The sequence below is a fragment of the Bufo gargarizans genome, chromosome 2, assembly GCF_014858855.1.
Source record: "Bufo gargarizans isolate SCDJY-AF-19 chromosome 2, ASM1485885v1, whole genome shotgun sequence".
Classification (NCBI taxonomy): domain Eukaryota; kingdom Metazoa; phylum Chordata; class Amphibia; order Anura; family Bufonidae; genus Bufo; species Bufo gargarizans.
This window is the reverse complement of record NC_058081.1, coordinates 204,486,594-204,509,520: the sequence shown is the minus strand read 5'-3', so window position 1 is coordinate 204,509,520 and position 22,927 is coordinate 204,486,594. Positions and strand designations below refer to the sequence as shown.

The 22,927-nt window shown below is 45.1% G+C and overlaps 1 protein-coding gene across 4 annotated transcripts in view; it reads left to right on the top strand.

The window, feature by feature from the left end:
• IMPDH1 (inosine monophosphate dehydrogenase 1) overlaps positions 1 to 22,927 on the top strand; it is a 227,795-nt gene that overhangs the window by 130,765 nt on the left and 74,103 nt on the right. Inside the window, exon 1 of one of the 4 annotated variants that reach the window (XM_044279937.1) lies at positions 18,996 to 19,169. The exons of 1 other annotated variant lie outside the window; for it this stretch is intronic. The gene's annotated coding sequence lies outside the window, so the exon portion shown is untranslated. Of the gene's footprint in view, positions 1 to 18,995; positions 19,186 to 22,927 lie in introns of those variants that run through there. 2 more of the 4 variants (XM_044279936.1, XM_044279935.1) reach the window with 2 other exon arrangements.

Genomic DNA, 22,927 nt, shown 5'->3' with positions numbered 1-22,927 from the left:
AAGGTCAAGCAGAGAGGCACATAGCATTATAAATCATGATAATGCCGTGCGCTCCTGCAAGTCCAGAGCGGAGAATCACACTCGCACACGGAGCGCGATTCCCGCAATGGACTTGCTCGTGTGAAACAGCCCTTACCCTAAGTTCACACCTGAGCGTTTTACAGCGTGTTCAAACGCGCTGTAAAACGCTCAACACGTGAGAACCAATGCTTCCCTATGGCCCTGGTTCACACTTGAGCGTTTTACAGCGCGTTTGAACGCGCTGTAAAACGCCCAAAGCATAAACAAGTTCTTGAGCTTTTTTTTGGCCGCTTGTCGCGCGTTTTGGCCCATAGACTCATTGGACAACACTGCAGTCAATCACACAAACGCGCGTCAAACGCGCGTTTACTACTGCAAAAACCTAGCATAAAAACGCGCGACAAATACGCGCGTCTCAGAAACGCTCAGGTGTGAACCCAGGGTTAAAGTAAGTCCAGTTGCCTTGATTTATTCTTTACAGATAGCCATTAAAGGGATTGTCTCACTTTAGCAAATAGCATTTATGATGTAGACAAAGTTAATACAAGGCACTTACTAATGTGTTGTGATTGTCCATATTGCCTCCTTTACTGGCTGGATTCATTTTTCCTTTGCAGTATACACTGCTCATATCCAGGGGTTAAGGCTGTCATTGCAGTGCAGATACAAGGTGGCTGGGACAGGAGCTGAGGCTCACACTTGCCTATGTGCGCTCCCACGGTCCCGGCCACCAGAAAAGCCGGCACTTTTTTCCTATAGTGTGCAAACACGACCACAGCTGCTGGATTGCAGGGTGGTCGTAACCATGGAAACGAGCAGTGTATAATGTGATGGAAAAATGAATCTAGTCAGCAAAGGAGACAGTATGGACAATCACGATACATTAGTAAGGGCCTTGTATTAACATTCTCTACATGATAAATGCCATTTGCTAAAGTGAAACAACTCCTTTAATTTTTGTCAGGGTTTATTTTGGGCTTCAAATTGATAATTTCCCACTGTGGTTGAAATAATGTAAGAAGTAATATTATTCTGTCAAATGTACAAACATTTTGTTTCCCACACAGCAGAAATCTGCAGCTCGGTATTACCGAGGGGAGACCTTGCATGCATTTCAAGGGCAGCTGAACCTTCTTGGTCTGAATGATGTCTAAATAAATATGTTAGCCCTACAGCTTGAGATAAAGTACAAGGGCAGGCAATAGAATAGACAAGATAATGGAAGACTGATCATAAACACTGCATTATGGATGTTATGAGACTTCTACGATTCACTTCAACCATAGCAACAGATGTGTCTCTCAGCCACAACAACTGAATGTGACTCCATCATCCATGGAAAAATAAAAAAGCAAAACGAGCTCCCTCATCTGTTCATCGAAAGATGTTTGAATATGGATGGCATGTTTATGCCGTTTATTTCAATGGGCTCTGCCTCTGCTTTTATCCATTGTGGTGGAGGCTGTCACTGACACTGCATCAAATATAAAAATATAAAAAACACGCAGTAACGATTAATATTTCTCATCACACTGAGCTTTCCATTCCGTCAGAAGAACAGAATAATAAAGAAAAAAAGGAATGCTGTATTTAAAGAATCCACTATGCAAATTTGGCGTCTGTTTTAGCCATTTACGTCTGAGATCCGTTATTTTAGATACTGCATACAGGACTTTTTTTTTTCACGTCTTAAATAACGGATTACAGCCGAAAATGGCTAAACGTGCATAAATGAGCCTAAGGCCTCTTTCACACTACAGTTTTTTGCTTTCCGTATACGGTCCGTTTTTTGCATTCCGTATACGGTCCGTATACGGAACCATTCATTTCAATGGTTCCGCAAAAAAACGGAATGTGTTCCGTATGCATTCCGTTTCCGTATTTCCGTTTTTCCGTTCCGTTGAAAAGATAGAACATGTCCTATATTTGGCTGAGAATCACAGTCCGTGGCTCCATTCAAGTCAATGGGGCCGCAAAAAAAACGGAACACATACGGAAATGCATCCGTATGTCTTCCGTATCCGTTCCGTTTTTTGCGGAACCATCAATTGAAAATGTTATGCCCAGCCCAATTTTTAATATGAAATTACTGTATACTGTATTTGCCATACGGAAAAACGGAACGGAACAACGGAACGGAAACGGAACCACAACGGAAGCAAAAAACGGAACAACGGATCCGTGAAAAACGGAACGCAAAACACTGAATGCAACATACTGTAGTGTGAAAGAGGCCTAAGGCTGAGTTCACACGGGCGAGATTTCCGTGCGGGTGCAATGCAGTAGGTGAACGTATTGCACCCGCACTGAATCCGGCACCATTCATTTCAATGGGGCTGTGTACATGAGCGTTTTTTTTCATGCATCACTTCTGCAATGCTTTAAAATCGCAGCATGCTCTATATTCTGCGTTTGTAACGCAGGACAGGCCCCATAGAAGTGAATGGGGCTGCGTGAAAAACGCATTGCATCTGCAAGCAAGTGCGGGTGCGATGCGTTTTTCACTGATGGTTGCTAAGAGATGTTGTTTGTAAACCTTCAGTTTTTTATCACGCGCATGAGAAACGCGTCAAAACGCATTGCACCCGCGCGGAAAAGACTGAACAACTAAACGCAATTGCAGACAAAACTGGCTGAACTTGCTTGCAAAATAGTGCGAGTTCCACTGAACGCACCCTGAACGCATCCGGCCCTAATCCGTCACGCCCGTGTGAACCCAGCCTAACAGATGCTTAAAACACAGGATCCGTTCTTTATTTTTCTGTTCTTCTGACGGATCAGAAAATGGTAAAATAAACGGTGATGTGAACCGGCCTAACTGGTGTGATTGGGGACTATCTTTCTTCTTTGAAAATGTATTTTTTTCTTACTTTGAAGCTCTAAGTCAGGCATCCTCAAACTGCGGCCCTCCAGCTGTTGCAAAACTACAACTCCCAGCATGCCCGAACAGCCTACAGGTATCAGCCTACAGCAGAGCATTGTGGGAGTTGTAGTTTTACAACAGCTGGAGGACCGCAGTTTGAGGATGCCTGCTCTAAGTACTTCTGATTACATAACAACTACTCCCAATATAATCTGTGATCTTTCCATAATATCTTGAACACAGATTTTGACTGTAACAACTAACAGAACCCTGAATGGGCGCATCCAGTTACGGTACCAGGCTGAGAGGATTTTACTGGCTTTAAGGACCATCCATATAAAAGGCAGCTGCTTGTAAGAGATGCCTTCTGGCATTTTTTTAATGCACTGAATTTGCTCATTGTATACCTTTCTAAGTGCACCAGTCTCTTTCTAAGGAAGGTTCACTTAGGTTTCAATTTATGGAGGACAGAGCTGTCTTCCCTGTATCTGATCTTGCCTTTATGTGCGTTGATAGGTTAAAAGGGAAGACGCATTTTGTAGACCAGGGGTGGGGAAACATTTTGCTGCCGAGGGCCATTTGGATATTTGTAACATCGTTTGGGGGGCCATACAAAATTCTCAACTTAAAAATTTGACTGCTATATTTGGTCAAACATATAAGTGACTTAGAGGTAAGTTACAGAAATTGCGCTTCAATTAAAAAAATCTAGAGCGCTGTATTTTTGCAGCACAAAATGGCGCCTGCACTATATATATTACAAATAGTACAGGCGCCATTTTGACCGCATATAGCAGTCTAATATTTAAGTTGAGAATGTTACATATTTAGTTCTTTATTTGGCATTAATGGCAGCCAAGCTCATCCCATTGGGGTTCAGAAGAGGGGTTCACCCAGCTTTCACCCCCTGCCTCTTTCTTCTCAACCTTTATTACCTTTGTCCCCTTCTCAGCCTCAGATCTGCCCCCCACCTCCATCAGCCTCCTATCAGACCCCCCAGCCTCAGATCAGCTTCAGATCAGACCTTCATCATCCCCTCCCCTGTGCAGCACTATTCTCACCTTCTTGTGCCTCCCGCATATAGAAGTGGTCATTAGCATTTTCTGGCAGGGGGCCGGGGGCCACGTGAAATGGTCCGGCCCACCGGCCGGAGGTTCCCAATCCCTGTTATAGACAGAACATCAGTAGAAATACATTATATAGTTGATCAGTCTGAACTCAAATGTCCGGTCTCAACGTGGTCCTACGACATGAAACAATCTGGATTTCCCACAGCAGAAAACCTGCAGCATTTGGGCCACATGTTGACATGCTATACCCTATGCATTCCTACGAGTCTCAAAGTGTGTATGATGATGCCAGCTTTGTGTGTAACTTTAGTGAAGTGTAAGCCATACTGATCCCAAGAATCCGATGGAGCTACTAAATGCCAGTAGTAGATCAGTCACGCCTTTTTGTGCCATGATGGGACAGATTTACTAAGGGCTTATTCACATGATCATGAAACTTTTACCACAAAGTTAACCCCTCCATACACATTAGTGTATTGTCAGGAGAAACCGCCAAGAACATGTTTGGGGAGCCCCCGAACGATGAAGTAGGGGGAGAGAAGGATCGGAACAATTGAATGTGTGTGCCCAGCTTAGCATAAGTTTACTCCATCTTTAGGGCCTATTCACATGACCATGATCAGCCCGGGAAACATGGCCCGTGTGTGTTCTGCATTAGCTTCCCTGACCCAAAAAGACTGTATTATAGTCTGTAGATGCAGCCAGTTTATATCTGATCGCAGGTCTACTGTACAATGGCCAGATCGTCATGTGAGTACAGTAATATAGTACTGAGACACAATGGGGGAGATTTATCAAAACTGGTGGAAAGGAAAAGTGGCTCAGTTGCCTATAGCAACCAATCAGATTTCTCCTTTCATTTTTCACAGCTCTTTTGGAAAATGAAAGGTGGAATCTGATTGGTTTCTATGGTGCCACTTCTACTATACACCAGTTTTATAAATTTTCCCCAGTGCCTCTTAAAACCATGCCTTTTCCCGCTAAGCTACATCCCTTCTACAGTAAGCCATGCCTCTTTAGTGAGCTAGGACAGGGGATTTTTATTTTTAAACTAGATGCATCAAATTTTGGAGAAATTTATAGTCAGGTCTTGGTTCATTCACATTAGTACATGTGAGCAAATGTCTTTAATTGATAAGGGCTTATGCACACAAACGTATTTTTATTTAGTTTCCGTTATTTTTTTTTACAGGTCCATATGCGGAACCATTCACTTCAATGGGTCCACAAAAAATGGAAATGACTCTGTGTACATTCCATTTCCGTATGTCCTCGCCATAAAAAAGTAGAACATGTCCTATTCTTGTCCGTTTTGCGAACAGGCATTGTTACAATGGATCCGCAAAAAAATATAATGGATGCAATGCGGAAGTCACACAGATGTCATCCGTTTTTTTTTTGGGGGCGGATCCGTGTTATGCAGACCACATAATACATACGGTCGTGTGCATGAGCCCTAAGTCTGATTTTCATGCCAAATATAATTTTCAGTGCAATTATGGCAGAAAAATTCAATTGTGTGAGACTGACAAGCTTTAAAGAGGATGTCACGTGAAAAATATTGTTCATAGTTACAGTTTTTTTTTGGAGTTGATTAAAATAGTCATCCGTTTCTTCAACTACGTGCCTGAATTTGGCACCTCATTGCTGGAGCCAATCACTGTACTCAGTTGTAAACTGCTGAAGACAGCGATTGGCTGCAGCGGTCACGTGATGTATCCAGGCATATTACCGCTGCTGTTGAAAACAAACAGTGTCTGCAGTACCGGAGGAGTACCACAGAGACAAAGGTGAATGTACAGTCGTGGCCAAAAGTTTTGAGAATGACAGAAATATTAGTTTTCACAAAGTTTGCTGCTAAACTGCTTTTAGATCTTTGTTTCAGTTGTTTCTGTGATGTAGTGAAATATAATTACACGCACTTCATACGTTTCAAAGGCTTTTATCGACAATTACATGACATTTATGCATGAGTCAGTATTTGCAGTGTTGGCCCTTCTTTTTCAGGACCTCTACAATTCGACTGGGCATGCTCTCAACCAACTTCTGGGCCAATTCCTGACTGATAGCAACCCATTCTTTCATAATCACTTCTTGGAGTTTGTCAGAATTAGTGGGTTTTTGTTTGTCCACCCGCCTCTTGAGGATTGACCACAAGTTCTCAATGGGATTAAGATCTGGGGAGTTTCCAGGCCATGGACCCAAAATGTCAACATTTTGGTCCCCGAGCCACTTAGTTATCACTTTTGCCTTATGGCACGGTGCTCCATCGTGCTGGAAAATGCATTGTTCTTCACCAAACTGTGAAAGGTTAAAGGAGGATCCCGGAGACAAAAAAGTCCTCTATCAGCTCTTCTTTATTGTTTTATAAACAGTACAGACAAAACCATCAGGTACACGGCCGGATGACGCGTTTCGGGTGAGTACCCTTAGTCACGACTAAGGGTACTCACCCGAAACGCGTCATCCGGCCGTGTACCTGATGGTTTTGTCTGTACTGTTTATAAAACAATAAAGAAGAGCTGATAGAGGACTTTTTTGTCTCCGGGATCCTCCTTTAACCTTTCACTGCCTGCTACGGGAACACTCCCCAGGGCCCCAGGAGCCGAGACCATACACACGACCAGAAAGGTGAGCTGGAATAAATTTTCCTTCTTCACCAAACTGTTGTTAGATTGTTGGAAAAAGTTTCTGTTGGAGGGTATTTTGGTACTATTCTTTATTCATGGCTGTGTTTTTGGGCTTGTGAGTGAGCCCACTCCCTTGGATGAGAAGCAACCCCACACATGAATGGTCTCAGGATGCTTTACTGTTGGCATGACACAGGACTGATGGTAACGCTCACCTTTTCTTCTCCGGACAAGCCTTTTTCCTGATGCCCCAAACAATCAGAAAGAGGCTTCATTGGAGATTATGACTTTGCCCCAGTCCTCAGCAGTCCATTCACCATATTTTCTGCAGAAGATCAATCTGTCCCTGATTTTTTTTTTGGAGAGAAGTGGCTTCTTTGCTGCCCTTCTTGACACCAGGCCATCTTCGCCTCACTGTGCGTGCAGATGCGCTCACACCTGCCTGCTGCCATTCCTGAGCAAGCTCTGCACTGGTGGCACTCCGATCCCGCAGCTGAATCCTCTTTAGGAGACGATCCTGGTCCTTGCTGGACTTTCTTGGACGCCCTGAAGCCTTCTTAACAAGAATTGAACCTCTTTCCTTGAAGTTCTTGATGATCCCTTAAATTGTTGATTGAGGTGCAATCTTAGTAGCCACAATATCTTTGCCTGTGAAGCCATTTTTATGCAATGCAATGATGGCTGCACGCGTTTATTTGCAGGTCACCATGGTTAACAATGGAAGAACGATGATTTCAAGCATCACCCTCCTTTTAACAGGTCAAGTCTGCCATTTTAACCCAATAAGCCTGACATAATAATCTCCAGCCTTGTGCTCGTCAACATTCTCACCTGAGTTAGGCCTCATGCACACGGCCGTATTCCGCGGCCGAGAGCGGACCGTGGAAACCCGGCCGGGATTCCTCCTGACAGCATGAGCGCACGGCGTCATTGGTTGCTATGACGCTGTGCGCTCCATGCAGCCGCAGTGTATTACTGTACAGCAGTGGCTGCATAAAGCGCACGGCGTCATAGCAACCAATGACGCCGTGCGCTCATGCTGTCAGGAGGAATCCCGGCCGGGTTTCCACGGTCCGCTCTCGGCCGCGTGCATGAGACCTTAACAAGACGATTACTGAAATGATCTCAGCAGGTCCTTTAATGACAGCAATGAAATGCAGTGGAACGGTTTTTTGGGGATTAAGTTAATTTTCATGGCAAAGAAGGACTATGCAATTCATCTGATCACTCTTCATAACATTATGGAGTATATGCAAATTGCTATTATAAAAACTTAAGCAGCAACTTTTCCAATTTCCAATATTTAGTGTTGAATCTATTTTTATTAAATAGAAAAAGAACACAACAATCATACATAGCAACCAAGACATTGTATGAAAAATATATCTCCATTTCCAATTCCAAGACCATGCCAATTTCCAATATTTATGTAATTCTCAAAACTTTTGGCCACGACTGTACAGTATAATGCTTTTTTTAAAAAAAAACATTGTAAGGGTTGTCCAAGATTTAATAATAAACATTTTTTGTGTCTACACAAAAAACTTCAGGAATTTCAGGAAAAAATATACCTGCTATCATCTGTTTCTAATGAACAGTCTTTCTGTGTCCACCTCAGTAAATGTACCTAGGTGGATGAACATACTCAGTCTCCTTCTTTCATGTACGGGGAGGAATCCCTGGTGTGGTGGCTGCTTCAGAAGCTGCAGCGTCTTCTATGCAATAGAAGAAATGCCGATCAAACATTTAGAAGGTGAGACCACACAAAGGCTGTTCAATAGAAACAGCAGGTGGCGCTATTCTTACATCGTTATTGCAATATTTCTCAGCATTTTTTAATAGGGGTAAAAAAAAAATGTTTATAATTATGGGCTGGATTTTACTATTTGCAATAGATGATTCGTGTGAGGTATGGATGTAAATGCAATTATCTGGAAGGGGCATAAATAAAATATTGGAGAAACCTAAAATAACAAATTATATACTGACCACTTTCTTCAGCGTTGTTCTCTACAGAGCTGATCCAGACCTCCTGCCGCTGCTTGTTTATAAATAGTAGCGGTGATGTGCGGTATATGGAGTGTGACTGCTGCAGCCAGTCACTGTCCTCAGTGGTCTACTTACCGCTCAGGACAGTGATTGGCTGAAGCAGTGACCTGCCATACATCTGCATGTCACCAGCATGTGACCGCTGCAGCCAGTCACTGTCCTCAGTGGTCTACTTACCGCTCAGGACAGTGATTGGCTGAAGCAGTGACCTGCCATACATCTGCATGTCACCAGCATGTGACCGATGTAGCCAGTCACTGTCCTCAGTGGTCTACTTAGGTTACTTTCACACTTGCGTTCGGAGCGGATCCGTCTGGTGTCTGCACAGACGGATCCGCTCCTATAATGCAGACGATGGGATCCGTTCAGAACGGATCCGTCTGCATTATATTTCAGAAAAAATTCTAAGTCTGAAAATTAGTCAGACGGATCCGTCCAGACTTTACATTGAAAGTCAATGGGGGACGGATCCATTTGAAATTGCACCATATTGTGTCAACTTCAAACGGATCTGTCCCCATTGACTTACATTGTAAGGCTGGACGGATCCGTTTGGCTCCGCACAGCCAGACGGACACCCGAACACTGCAAGCTGCGTTCCGGTGTCTGCCTGCTGAGCGGAACGGAGGCCAAACGGTGCCAGACTGAGGCATTCTGAGCGGATCCGCATCCACTCAGAATGCATTGGGGCCGGACGGATCCGTTTGGGGCCGCTTGTGAGAGCCTTCAAACAGAACTCACAAGCGGAACCCCGAACGCAAGTGTGAAAGTAGCCTTACCGCTCAGGACAGTAATTGGCTAAAGCAGTGACCTTGAAAGACAAAGACATGCAATGCGACAATTAACTGCAATATAGAGTACAAAATTGCATAATAATAACAAGTGCTACACTATAAGTGTGACATACTTGGCAAATCGTTTTGTACAAAATTATTTGAGCCCGTCTGCCGAGCGTCAAGGCGATCTCTGTTAGACGGGTTCCTAAGCTAAATTCTACCTGTTAGGTGCCATGACGGCTACCATACACCTGCATGTCACCAACACCTTGACATGCAGGTGCACAGCATGTGACCGATGTAGCCAGTCACTGGCTGAAGCAGTGACCTGCCATACACCTGCATGTCACCAACACCTTGACATGCAGGTGTACAGCATGTGACCGATGCAGCCAGTCACTGTCCTCAGTGGTCTACTTACTGCTCAGGACAGTGATTGGCTGAAGCAGTGATCTGCCATACACCTGCATGTCACCAACACCTTGACCTGCAGGTGTACAGCATGTGACCGATGCAGCCAGTCACTGTCCTCAGTGGTCTACTTACTGCTCAGGACAGTGATTGGCTGAAGCAGTGATCTGCCATACACCTGCATGTCACCAACACCTTGACATGCAGGTGCACAGCATGTGACCGATGCAGCCAGTCACTGTCCTCAGTGGTCTACTTACTGCTCAGGACAGTAATTGGCTGAAGCAGTGACCTGTCATACATCTGCATGTCACCAACACCTTGACATACAGGTGCACAACATGTGACCGCTGCAGCTAATCACTATCCACTGATGACAGTGAATGGCAGCAGCCGTCAGTATACAGGAGAACGGGACCAGCAGTGAAGAGAACGGCACAAGAGAAAGTGGTGAGTATGACATTGTTCGTTATTTTAGGCAATTAGAGGGCTTGCCCAAGATTTTTAATTATGTATAATGGACAACCCCTTTAACCCATCAGAAATTTTTATGAGGTGTGAGGAAACCTGAGCACTTAGAAGAAACTCTGCAAAGTTCATATGGGGACATTGAGCTATGACAACCTACATACAGCGCTGTGGAATATTTTAGGGCTAGAAAAATAAATAAAAATAAAAGCTGCTGCAGCTTTTTCACCAAATATTGGGTATGTCAGTTTATTTTGCTAATGACCCATATTCTATCCATACTGCTTACTGTGCATTTTCTACTATAAGGATGCGAAGGAACATGAGGCAACACAGACACATTTTCATTGAGTTGTACTCCTGAATAAACTGATAAAAATGGCTTCTATTTTCTTTCCTAACAGAATGTAAGAGCTCACGAGGTTTAGTGCGCAGGATGTGGACTGTTGTGGATAATCACCGTTATGTAACGGATGGAGGCAGCAGTCAACGCAAGCGATCTGGTCACTGCTAATTACATTGTGAGGGAAATCACTAGAGAGAGAGCCTTCATATGTATGTCCTTGTTGATACATGCCGCAAAGCCTGTTCATGTCTAATCCGCCACGTCATGTAATCTGATTGACAAGGTACAGACCAGACACTATACTTCTGAAGGATAAAACTGAATGAACAGTGTCCTTTCTGGGACCAGACGGTGGCTGTTGCATGTTCACACCATTGATCCATGCCCACAGAGGGCATTTGTACAGTGTTTCCCTGGTCCAGTATTGCATTTTTCCATTTTTTGACCCCAGAATCCCTAATCTGTGTTTATATTGATTTCAATAGAAAAACTTGCAAATGTAAAATGCAAGCTCATAAGAAATATTTATTTTTAGTATTTTTAATATTTACTACTAGTAGTGCACATAAGAAACACTGTCAGTGCACATAAGAAACAGTATTAGTGACAATTTTAGAGGTAGCTTATAGGAAAACTCAATAATCAGTTCTATACTGAATAATATTGTACGTAGGCCCCTTTCACACGGGCGTCTTATTTTTGGGCCGGATAAGAGGCGGGTGTGTTGCGGGAAAATGCGCGATTTTTCCGCGCGAGTGCAAAACATTGTCATGCGTTTTGCACTCGCGTGAGAAAAATCGCGCATGTTTGGTACCTGAACTTCTTCACAGAAGTTCGGGTTTGGGATCAGTGTTCTGTAGATTGTATTATTTTCCCTTATAACATGGTTATAAGGGAAAATAATAGCATTCTGAATACAGAATGCATAGTAAAACAGCGCTGGAGGGGTTAAAAAAAATCTAATAAAAATTTAACTCACCTTAGTCCACTTGATCGCGAAGCCCGGCATCTCCTTGTGTCTCCTTTGTTGAATAGGACCTGTGGTGAGCATTAAATACAGGTAAAGGACCTTCGATGACGTCACTCCGGTCATCACATGATCTTTTACCATGGTGAATCACCATGGTAAAAGATTATGTGACGTACCATGTGATGACCGGAGTGAGGTCATCAAAGGTCCTTTACCTGTATTTAATGCTCACCACAGGTCCTATTCAACAAAGGAGACACAAGGAGATGCCGGGCTTCGCGATCAAGTGGACTAAGGTGAGTTAAATTATTATTATTATTTTTTAACCCCTCCAGCGCTGTTTTACTATGCATTCTGTATTCAGAATGCTATTATTTTCCCTTATAACCATGTTATAGGGGAAAATAATAATGATCGGGTCTCCATCCCAATCGTCTCCTAGCAACCGTGCGTGAAAATCGCACCGCATCCGCACTTGCTTGCAGATGCTATGCGATTTTCACGCTTCCCATTCACTTCTATGGGGCCTGCGTCGCGTGAAAATCGGACAATATAGAGCATGCTGCGATTTTCACTCAATGCATAAGAGATGCGTGAAAATCACCCCTCATGTGCACAGCCCCATAGAAATGAATGGGTCCAGATTCAGTGCGGGTGCAATGCGTTCAACTCACGCATCGCATCCGCACGGAATACTCGCCCGTGTGAAAGGGGCCTTAGGCTACTTTCACATTTGCGTTTTTGCTGGATCCGTCATGGATCAGCAAAAACACTTCAGTCATAATACAAAATTCTGTATTCGTTCTGAACGGATCCGTTTGTATTATCTGTAACATAGCCAAGACTGATCCGTCATGGATCAGCAAAAACACTTCAGTCATAATACAGCAGTCTGCATCCGTTCTGAGCGGATCCGGTTGTATTATCTGCAACATAGCCAAAACGGATCCATCATGAACACCATTGTAAGCCAATGGGGGACGGATCTGTTTTCTTTTGTGTCAGAAAAAACTGATCCGTCACCATTAACTTACATTGTGAGTCATGATGGATCCGTCTTGCTCCGCATCCCAGGACGCACTCAAAAACGCTACTTGCAACTCTTGTATGTCATGGGGACGCAACCAAACGGAACGCATTCTGGTGCACTCCATTCCCTTCAATTCCGTTTTGTCTCTATTGACAATGAATGGGGACAAAACGGAAGCGTTTTCTCCCGCTATTGAGATCCTATGACGGAACTCAATAGCGAAAAGGGAAAGCGCAGAGGTGAAAGTAGCCTTAGGCCTCATGCACACAGATGGCGTCCGTGTGCGTTCCGCAATTTTGCGGAGTGGCGCGGACAGCCTTTAATATAACTGCGCGGACAAGATTATGACATGTTATATTTTTTTGCGGCCCACGGAACGGATGCAGACAGCACACGGAGTGCTGTCCACATCTTTTGTGGTCCCATTGAAGTGAATGGGTCCGCATCCGAGCCCCTAAAAATGCGGCTCAGATGCGGACCAAAACAACGGCCCTGTGCATGAGGCCTTAGTTATATCTTCAGTTGGGGAGCCTCTATTTACAGACACTGCTGAAATAGAGGTGTAAGTCTTTAGGGCAGGGTCATACAAAGCAAACAAAGTGGTTACTACACTGAACAAAAATATAAACGCAACACTTTCGGTTTTGCTCCCATTTTGCATGAGCTGAACTCAAAGATCTGAAACATTTTCTACATACACAAAAGACCCATTACTCTTAAATATTGTTCACAAATCTGTCTAAATCTGTGTTAGTGAGCACTTCTCCTTTGCCGAGATAATCCATCCCACCTCATAGGTGTGACATATCAAGGTGCTGATTAGACAGCATGAATATTGCACAGGTGTGTCTTAGACTGCCCACAATAAAAGGACACTCTGAAATGTGCAGTTCGATCACACAGCACAATGCCACAGATGTCGTAATGTTTGAGGGAGGGTACATTTGGCATGATGACTGCAGGAATGTCTACCAGAGCTGTTGCCCGTGCAATGAATGTTCATTTCTCTACCATAAGCCGTCTCCAAAGGTGTTTCAGAGAATTTGGCAGTACATCTAACTGGCCTTACAACCGCAGACCACGTGTAACCACACCAGCCCAGGACCTCCACATCCAGCATGTTCACCTCCATAATCGTCTGAGACCAGCCACCCGGACAGCTGCAGCAACAATCGGTTTGCATAACCAAGGAATTTCTGCACAAACTGTCAGAAACCGTCTCAGGGAAGCTCATCTGCGTGCTCGTCGTCCTCATCGGGGTCTGGACCTGACTGCAGTTCGACGTCGTAACCGACTTGAGTGGGCAAATGCTCACATTCGATGGCATCTGGCACGTTGGAGAGGCGTTCTGTTCACAAATGGTGTCGTGTGGGTGAGCGGTTTGCTGATGGCAACGTTGTGGATCGAGTGCCCATGGTGGCGGTGGGGTTATGGTATGGGCAGGCGTATTTTATGGACAACGAACACAGGGGCATTTTATTGATGGCTTTTTGAATGCACAGAGATACTGTGATGAGATCCTGAGGCCCATTGTTGTGCCATTCATCCACGACCATCACCTCATGTTGCAGCATGATCATGCATGGCCCCATATTGCAAAGATCTGTACACAATTCCTGGAAGCTGAAAACATCCCAGTTCTTGCATGGCCAGCATACTTACCGGACATGTCACCCAATGAGCATGTTTGGGATGCTCTGGATCAGTGTTTACGACAGCGTGTTCCAGTTCCTGCCAATATTCGGCAACTTCGCACAGCTATTGAAGAGGAGTGGACCAACATTCCACAGGCCACAATCAACAACCTTGATCAACTCTATGCAACGGAGATGTGTTGCACTGTGTGAGGCAAATGGTGGCCACACCAGATACTGACTGGTTCGAGCGTGAAGGAGCCCAGCACCGCCCCACATCCTCAGAATCTCCTCCTTCCTCCCCGACGTCAGAAATCTAGAGCGCCGTAATCTCACAATGCGCGAGCTAGCGCATGCACAGTGTCATCATAGTGTTTCTTCCCTGTGCTGGCATTAACCTCAGGGAACGAACTGCATCACGAGATTATGGCGCTCTAGCTTTCTGACGTCAGGGAGCAAGGAGGAGATTTGGAGGATGCGGGGCGGTGCTGGCCTCCTTCACGCTGGACTCATCTCAGGGACAGGGTCTCAGGTTAATTTGCATATCTATCAAATCTTTTTTTTTTTACACAATAAAAGCACAGAGAGCTATGGGAATTGGGTATTGCGGATGTACTAGCGGCCATCTAGCAACCCATGTCCTCAGCGCTATTCCCAAAATCCAGGTGACAGGTTCCCTTTAAATCTACACCAGCAAGGGAGCTGGTGTGGATTAAGGCTAGGTCTACACGACGACATTTGTCGCGCGACAGATAGGGCGCAACATTTTGTTGCACTAATGTCACGCAACAATTTTTATAATGGCAGTCTATGGTGTCGCACTGCAACATGTGACATGCCGCGGCTGCAATGCAACAGTCGCAGCATGTTGTAGTGCGACACCATAGACTGCCATTATAAAAATTGTCGCGCGACATTAGTGCAACAAAATGTCGCGCGACAAATGTCGTTGTGTAGACCTAGCCTTAAGCATGTTGCACGGTCAGCACCTAAGTTATTTAGAGGCCGTTTGACTAAAATGTCTGTTTTAATAAATTACTCCATTAGAGCTCTTTCACACTACCGTTTTTTTTTTCCGTTTTGCGGGCCGTTTTTTGCATTCCGTATACGGTCCGTATACGTTACCATTAATTTCCGTTTTTCTGTTCAGTTGAAAGATAGAACATGTCCTATTATTGCCCGCAAATCACGTTCCGTGGCTATATACTGTATATGCCATACGGAAAAAAAAAACGGAAACACAACAGAAACAAAAAAACGGAAAAAACGGATCGCAAAACTGAAATAGCCATACGGTAGTGTGAAAGAGGCCTTAATGTGAAAACTGCACATGGATGTCCACATTGTGTTTGCCCACGATTATGCTGTTGTGGTGGTTTGTACGTTGGACTGTATCCTTAGGTTAGTTAAAAATTGCTAAATGGTCCGTTTTTAACAGAGGGGCTGTGTGGCTATCGGTCCGTGAAAATTAACAAAATAGAACATGTTCTATTTTTTTATGTCCATTATTTACTGGTCGTAAAAAAAAAAAAAAAAAAAAGGGTGTGTGAATAACCCAATAGACTACCGTTGTTCTTAAAATGGAAGAGTGACGGCTGCTAAATAAAAATGTCTGTCACGTGTCCATTTTTCACTCATGTGAATGCAGCCTTACAGTACATTCACACAGGATTATTTTAAATGGATTTTACATCAGAATTCCTTGTAGGTGCATAGTGTATTAAAGTATCACTAAAAGTGGATTCAATTCTACAAAATCTCATCCACCGCAGTGTAAAAAAACTGATAGGCCCCTTTCACATGGGCGAGATTTCCGCGCGGGTGCAATGCGTGAGGTGAACGCAATGCACCCGCACTGAATCCGGACCCATTCATTTCTATGGGCCTGTGCACATGAGCGGTGATTTTCACGCATCACTTGTGTGTTGCGTGAAAATCGCAGCATGTTCTATATTGTGCGTTTTTCACGCAGCGCAGGCCCCATAGAAGTCGATGGGACTGCGTGAAAATCGCAAGCATCCGCAAGCAAGTGCGGATGCGATGCGATTTTCACACACGGTTGCTAGAAGATGATCGGGATGGGGACCCGATCTTTATTATTTTCCCTTATAACATGGTTAGAAGGGAAAATAAAAGCATTCTTAATACAGAATGCATAGTACAATAGGGCTGGAGGGGTTAAAAAAATCAAATAAATTTAACTCACCTTAATCCACTTGATTGGGCAGCCTGGCTTCTCTTCTGTCTTTATATTTGCTGTGCACAGGAAAAGGACCTGTGGTGATGTCACTACGCTCATCACATTGTCTGTCACATGATCCATGACCATTATGATGGATCATGTGATTGAGCATGTGTTGAGCGCAGTGATGTCATTAAAGGTCCTATTCCTCAAAGAAGAAGACAGAAGAGAAGCCGGGCTGCGCGAACAAGTGGATTAAGGTGCGTTAAATTATTTTTTAACCCCTCCATCGCTAATTTATTTAGCATTCTGTATTAAGAATGCTATTATTTTCCCTTATAACCATGTTATAAGGGAAAATAATACAATCTGCACAGCATCTAACCCAAACCTGAAGTTTGGGTTTGGGTACCAAACATGCCGATTTTTCTGACATGCGTGCAAAACGCATTACAATGTTTTGCACTCGCGCTGAAAAATCGCGCATTTTCCCGTGACGCACCCGCATCTTATCCGGGCCAAAAACACCCGTGTGAAAGAGGCCATACTCTTACGGTTTTTAAATCACATCAGTTTATGCAGATTTCACTGCAAAATCTGTGACTTGTGGAAGTACCCTTAGGATCCTTTTAGACATACAGAGTGCTGCACCTTAAGAGCTCATACACACAAATATATTTTTTGTCCATTCCATTTTTATTTTTTTGCAGAGCCATTCATTTCAATGGGGCTGCAAAAAAATTAAAATGACTCCATCTGCATTCCATGTCCGTTCCACAAAAAAATAGAACATGTCCTATTCTTGTGCGTTTTGCAGACAAGGACAGGCATTGCTACAATGGATCCGCAACTAACGGATGCAACATGGATGTCATATGTTGTTTTTTTTGCGGATCAGTGTTTTGCAGACCACAAAATACATACAGTGGTGTTGAGCCGTAGAGGGAACTTCTCAGCTGCACTATACTGTCCTCACTGAGAGAAGTTAGGAGAAGTTCTATTTTTTGTGGCTGCCACGTCTTTTGAGGCCCCACTGAAGTGAATAGGTCTGCATCCGACCTGCCAAAAATGCGGATTGGATGCTGACAAAAACCACGGCAAAGTCTGTAGAGATGAGGAATAGCTGAAAGAATTCATCATGGTGGTCTGGTCTGAATGGAGAATATGAGGAAAAAGAATGTCTACATTAGAGGAGACATTATTGCATTTATGTGATACTGTATTGTACTGTATTTGTCCATCCAGATTTGTCTTTAGCATTGGGACCAGGGGATTTGGATCGAAAATTTAACACATATGCATTGGCCCACGGGCCCCGAATCTTTTGAGACCCTAGCAACGCCCCTGATGGAACATAAAAATGATTGTGTTTCCTGTGTTTTATGTTTCCCATAGACATTCAGCTAACATTTGGAGCTGGTGTTTTTGCACCAAAAATTGTGACCAAAAAACTGAAAAATCTTTGAAATCTTGATGCAGTTCCAAAATGTGTAATTGCTTGAAATTTACCTGATATAAACTAGTCCTACTTTCAGCACCCTGGTTATCATGACGTCTGCCTGCTTACGCTGAGGGTGTTGCCTGGAACAGCGTGATAGCAGCAGCCGGGCGCGAAGGTGGTACATGGCTGGGTCTGTATTCCTGCTGATGGCACATATGTAGCTTCCTGGAAAACCTGCCTTTTCTCCAGTGCCCATGAAACACCGACCACCTGTATTTTATGCAGATCCGCGTTTTATGGAACACAAAATACATACGGTTGTGTGAATGCACCCTTGTCATAAACTGATCCTCCTGCGGGTATACTGTGGGTAACCGTACTATGACATAAAGGGTGCGCGGGGGCATCCAACCCCTGGTGGTAACACACCAAAAAAAAAAAACTGTGTTGTGGTTAAATGTCCAATATGGTGGTCCACAGGTATTTCTAGGACATGGGACAGATGAAAAGTTTACAAGCCGTGTCCTAAGGTGACCCTAGTGTGCCCTATCTGGTGGCCGCTATATCCCTAAATCCGGTCCAGTCACACTGATAAGCATGACCCTGTCCAGAATCTGACCCTGTCTGAGGTCGGGGCGCCTAAGTTAGGGTCAAGTCCCAGACAGGGTCTCCCTTAGGTCATACTCGGGTCACATTAGGACATGACTGAGCCATAGTACCATGATCTACCGTGACTTTTGTGAGGTTTGATACATGAGGGTCATTTTATGACATTTCACGGGCATTGGTTTGCCCCCTGAGGAGGGGGTACCTGTGCTCCGGCAGTGGGGCTGCACACACAGCACCTGGAGTGCGGCTGCAGCGCTTCCTCCAGCCCTCACATCTGCCCACCTGTCGCTGCTGTTTGCTCCCGCTTACCACGTGGCTCTGCTTTCCCCCCCCCCCCGCGCGCGCATGCGTCATTGCTCTGGTCCAGAGGCTGACTGAGGTGACGGATTTTTTGGCTGGCGAATAGACTCCAGTTCTGCATCACCTCCCCGAGGAGGAGGCAGTGAGGGAAGCCTCGCACTACTCGGGTTTGAAGATAGGCGGGCGGGGCGAAACGAGGAAAGGGGGAGGAGCCTGGTGGCGGCGGCCCCTCCCTCTGGCAGACAGCTTATGAGCCTGCACCTTCTGGTCTCCGGCCGTTCTTCCTGAGGATTGTGCAGCGTGATTGCGGCTCGTTGTGAGGAGGTGGCGGGCGGCTTGCAGTGAGCGTCGTCCTGGCCTGGGGACAGTGTGTGTATACCTGCAGGTTATCGTGCGGCTGTATTTACCTGTGTGTGGGGGAGGGGGGGTCGGTACCGCTGTCGTGTACGTGAGGGGAAGCTGCCAGTCACGTCTGCCTCTGCTAGAACGGCATGGGGCGAGGAGCACATGAACCGTGCCTGCTGCCGCCCTGTAATGTGCACAAACAGGAACTAGGATGTGTGCTCGGCCATCTGCCCGTGTGCATGGCCTCCACCTACAGTGCTTGCCTCCTAGGTTCCTCCAGTCCTCAGCAGAACACAGGCTGCTGTTTGTGGGAGCCTGTATTCTATATGTTGGGTATATGAATGGGTATTGTTGTGTATACGGCGCTTCCCATATATTGGCATTCATTCACTTGGACATCATGCACGCTTATTCTGTATGGTACATCATGGCCATGTATGTGGACTTTCAGGAGGTTTTTGCTCTGGACTTGATTCAAATCTCCCCTGAAAATCCATGCAAACAGCCATATTTTTTTTCTGCAACGTGTAGATGAGAGCTTCTAAATCGCATCCGCTTACCTGCGGGGTATTATTATTTGGTTTTCATTCATTTCTGTGGCGTGCGTGACACTTGTTATGTACTGGATCACTGTGTAGCCGTAACCGTATGCTTCCTTATGACCAAGCCATGGCTGCTGTATGTGCACCCATATGGTACTGTGCAGATAGCACATGGATGTAGGAAGATGGCTATAGCCATGCTTTTACAGAAGGTTGTCTACAGCACACATCTCCGGTCTTGGTCTGGCCCTAATTTCCCCTTTAGTTTTGCCGTATATGATTGCTCAATATATCTACTTAGCTGGTACTGTATTATGCTGTAGATGTAGCTTATGTTAACTGCATTATTTGCATGTGGTGCAAGTTGGATGACCTGTTCCCTTTTAAAGGGGTTTTCCCCAGATCTTAATACTGATGATCTATCCTCTGGATAGGTCATCCGGATCTGATCGGTGGGGTTCCAACACCTGGGACCCCTGCCGATCAGCTGTTAGAGAATCCAGTGGTGCTGAACAGTAGCTGCAGCAGCTTAGCCTAGGGACAGGCCATGGGTAGGCAATGGGGATGAGCGAATCGACTTCGGATGAAACATGTGCGCCGTACAGTATTAGAATGTATTGGCTTCAATGAGCCAAAGTTATTGCTTCATGAAGTCTCGTGAGACTTCGGGTAATAACTTCATAAGCTAATTTGTACTGTAGAAAACCATTCCCCGAACAAATGGTACCTTGGAACCAAACCTGGGCTTGGGAATTGAGTTATTACCCAAAGTCTCGCGAAGCAATAACTTCGGCTCATCGGAGCCAATGCATTCTAATACTGTACGGAGCTCCTGCTCCGTACAGTATTAGAACAAAGTTTTATGCCAATTGACTTCGGATGTTTCATCCAAAGTCGATTTGCTCATCCCTAGTAGGCACCCTCTAGCACACCAGCTGTTGTGAAACTACAACTCCCAGCATGCATGCTTACTCTGCTTTTCTCCAAGCTCTTATAGAAATGAATGGAGCATTCTGAGAATTGTAGTTTGTAGAAATAATCAGTTGACTCTCTGGAAGAAGGTGGTGGTGCCCGTATCCAGGGTTGCAGGCCCATTCATCCAAGTAGAAGTGGATCAGCACTCACTTTTTTATGCCAACAAATCTTCACTTTATTGCAATAAACAGAATACAGGCAAATGTGACGCTTGTTGGGTAAACAGCCTTTTTCAAAAAAAGGTTCCTTATCCAAAACGCGTCACATTTGTCTGTATTCTGTTTATTGCAATAAAGCGAAGATTTGTTGGCATAAAAAAGTGAGTGCTGATCCAACTGTACGTGAGAATTGTAGTTTAACAGCAGCTCGAGTGCCAAAGGTTGCTGATCCCTGGCCTAGGCCATGTGACATCACGTTTAGGGATGAGCGCATTAAAAATTTTGAAGTCTGTGTTGTAGTATTTACTGAATTGCGTTTTGGAATCCATTACCACGGACCATAACGCAATGCTGTGATGGAATGCAAAACTGAACGCCTTTAGAGGCATTCCGTTATTCATTCAGCCATAATAGAAGTCTTTGACCTGCCAAACGGATTCGGCTGATTTTCGTTATACCTTAGTCCTCGGGACGGATCCGTTATGCAGGCCATAGACTTATATTATGACTGAGTGAATAACTGAATGCCTCTAAAGGCGTTCCGTTATGCATTCTGTCGTAGAATTGCGTTATGATCCGTTGTAACGGAATCCATAAGGCAAATTGGTAAATACCACAACACTAACCCGCACATGAACTTCAAAATATGAAAGTCACTCATCCCTAATCACGTTTATCGGTCATATGGTACATGGCCTAGATCAGGCATGCTCAACCTGAGGCCCTCCAGCTGTTGCAAAACTACAACTCCCAGCATGCCTGAACAGCCTACAGCTATCGGCCTTCAGCAGGGCATGGTGGGAGTTGTAGTTTTACAACAGCTGGAGGGCCGCAGGTTGAGCATTCCTGGCCTAGATCATTGGTGTTGAACCTATGGCACAGGTGCTAGAGGCGGCACTCTGAGCCTTCTCTGTGGGCACCTGCACCCTGGAGAAAATCTATTGTGTGCCAATATGCCTTAGGCCCCATTCACACGTCCGCAATTCTGTTCCGCATTTTGCAGAATGGAATTGCAGACCCATTAATTTCTATGGGGCTGCACGATGTGCAGCCCGGATCCGGAAATGCGGACCCGCACCTCCGGGTCCGCATTTCCGTTCCCCCAAAAAAACTAACATGTCCTATTCTTGTCCGCAATTGTGGACAAGAATAGGCATATTCTATTAGTGCCGGCAATGTGCGGTCCGTAAAAGGCGGAACGCGCATTGCCGCTGTCCGTGTTTTGTGGATCCGCAAAACTCTTACGGACGTGTGAATAGACCCTTAGACTTCCTGCCATTCATCAGCGCAGGGTGCACTGAATGTAGGCAGAATATTATAGCTAAATGATGACGTACGTGAAAGATATATTATACTGGGGTGGGGAGAGGGGACCCTGTGGCCACTGACACCAATGATTAATACTGGGGGGCTTGCATGGGGGGGCACACTGCGCCACCAATAACGCATTAATTCATTCATATACATGAGGTGGGAGCTGGCTTCAGAATCGTATAGCCGCCTCCCGACCTCTATGACAAGTAGCTGCGATCTGCGGTAGTTAACCCCTCAGGTGCTGCACTTGAGGGGTTAACTGCCGCGGATCGCAGCTACTGCTCATAGAGGTCGGGAGACGGCTATGCGATTCTGCAGCCAGCTCCTGCCTCCTGTATATGAATGAATTAATGAGTTATCTTCATTGGTGGCGCAGTGGCCACAGCCCCGCCCCTCCTCTCATTGGCGGCAGCACAGGGGGAGGGAGACATTGCTTCCTTCTCCCCTGTGCTGCTGAGGGAACAGAGCGCTGTCAGCAGCGCGATCCTTGTTCCCCATATGTTATCGGTATATCGGCGAAATAGATGCCGATACCAATAACGTTCAAAATCCTGAATATCGGACAATAATACCGGTAAAACCGACAATCGATCAATTCCTAGTATTCAGGGTAAATTGCTGTGTTGGCACTTTGCGATAAGTGGGTATTGGGGTGCAGTTTGGGCACTCGGTCTGTAAAAGGTTCACCATCATTGGCCTAGGTGCAGCTCAGCGCCATAGAAGTGAATGGAGCTGAGCTCGATACTAAGAACCGCCACTATACAATGTACAGCATTGTGCTTGGTGAGCTGAG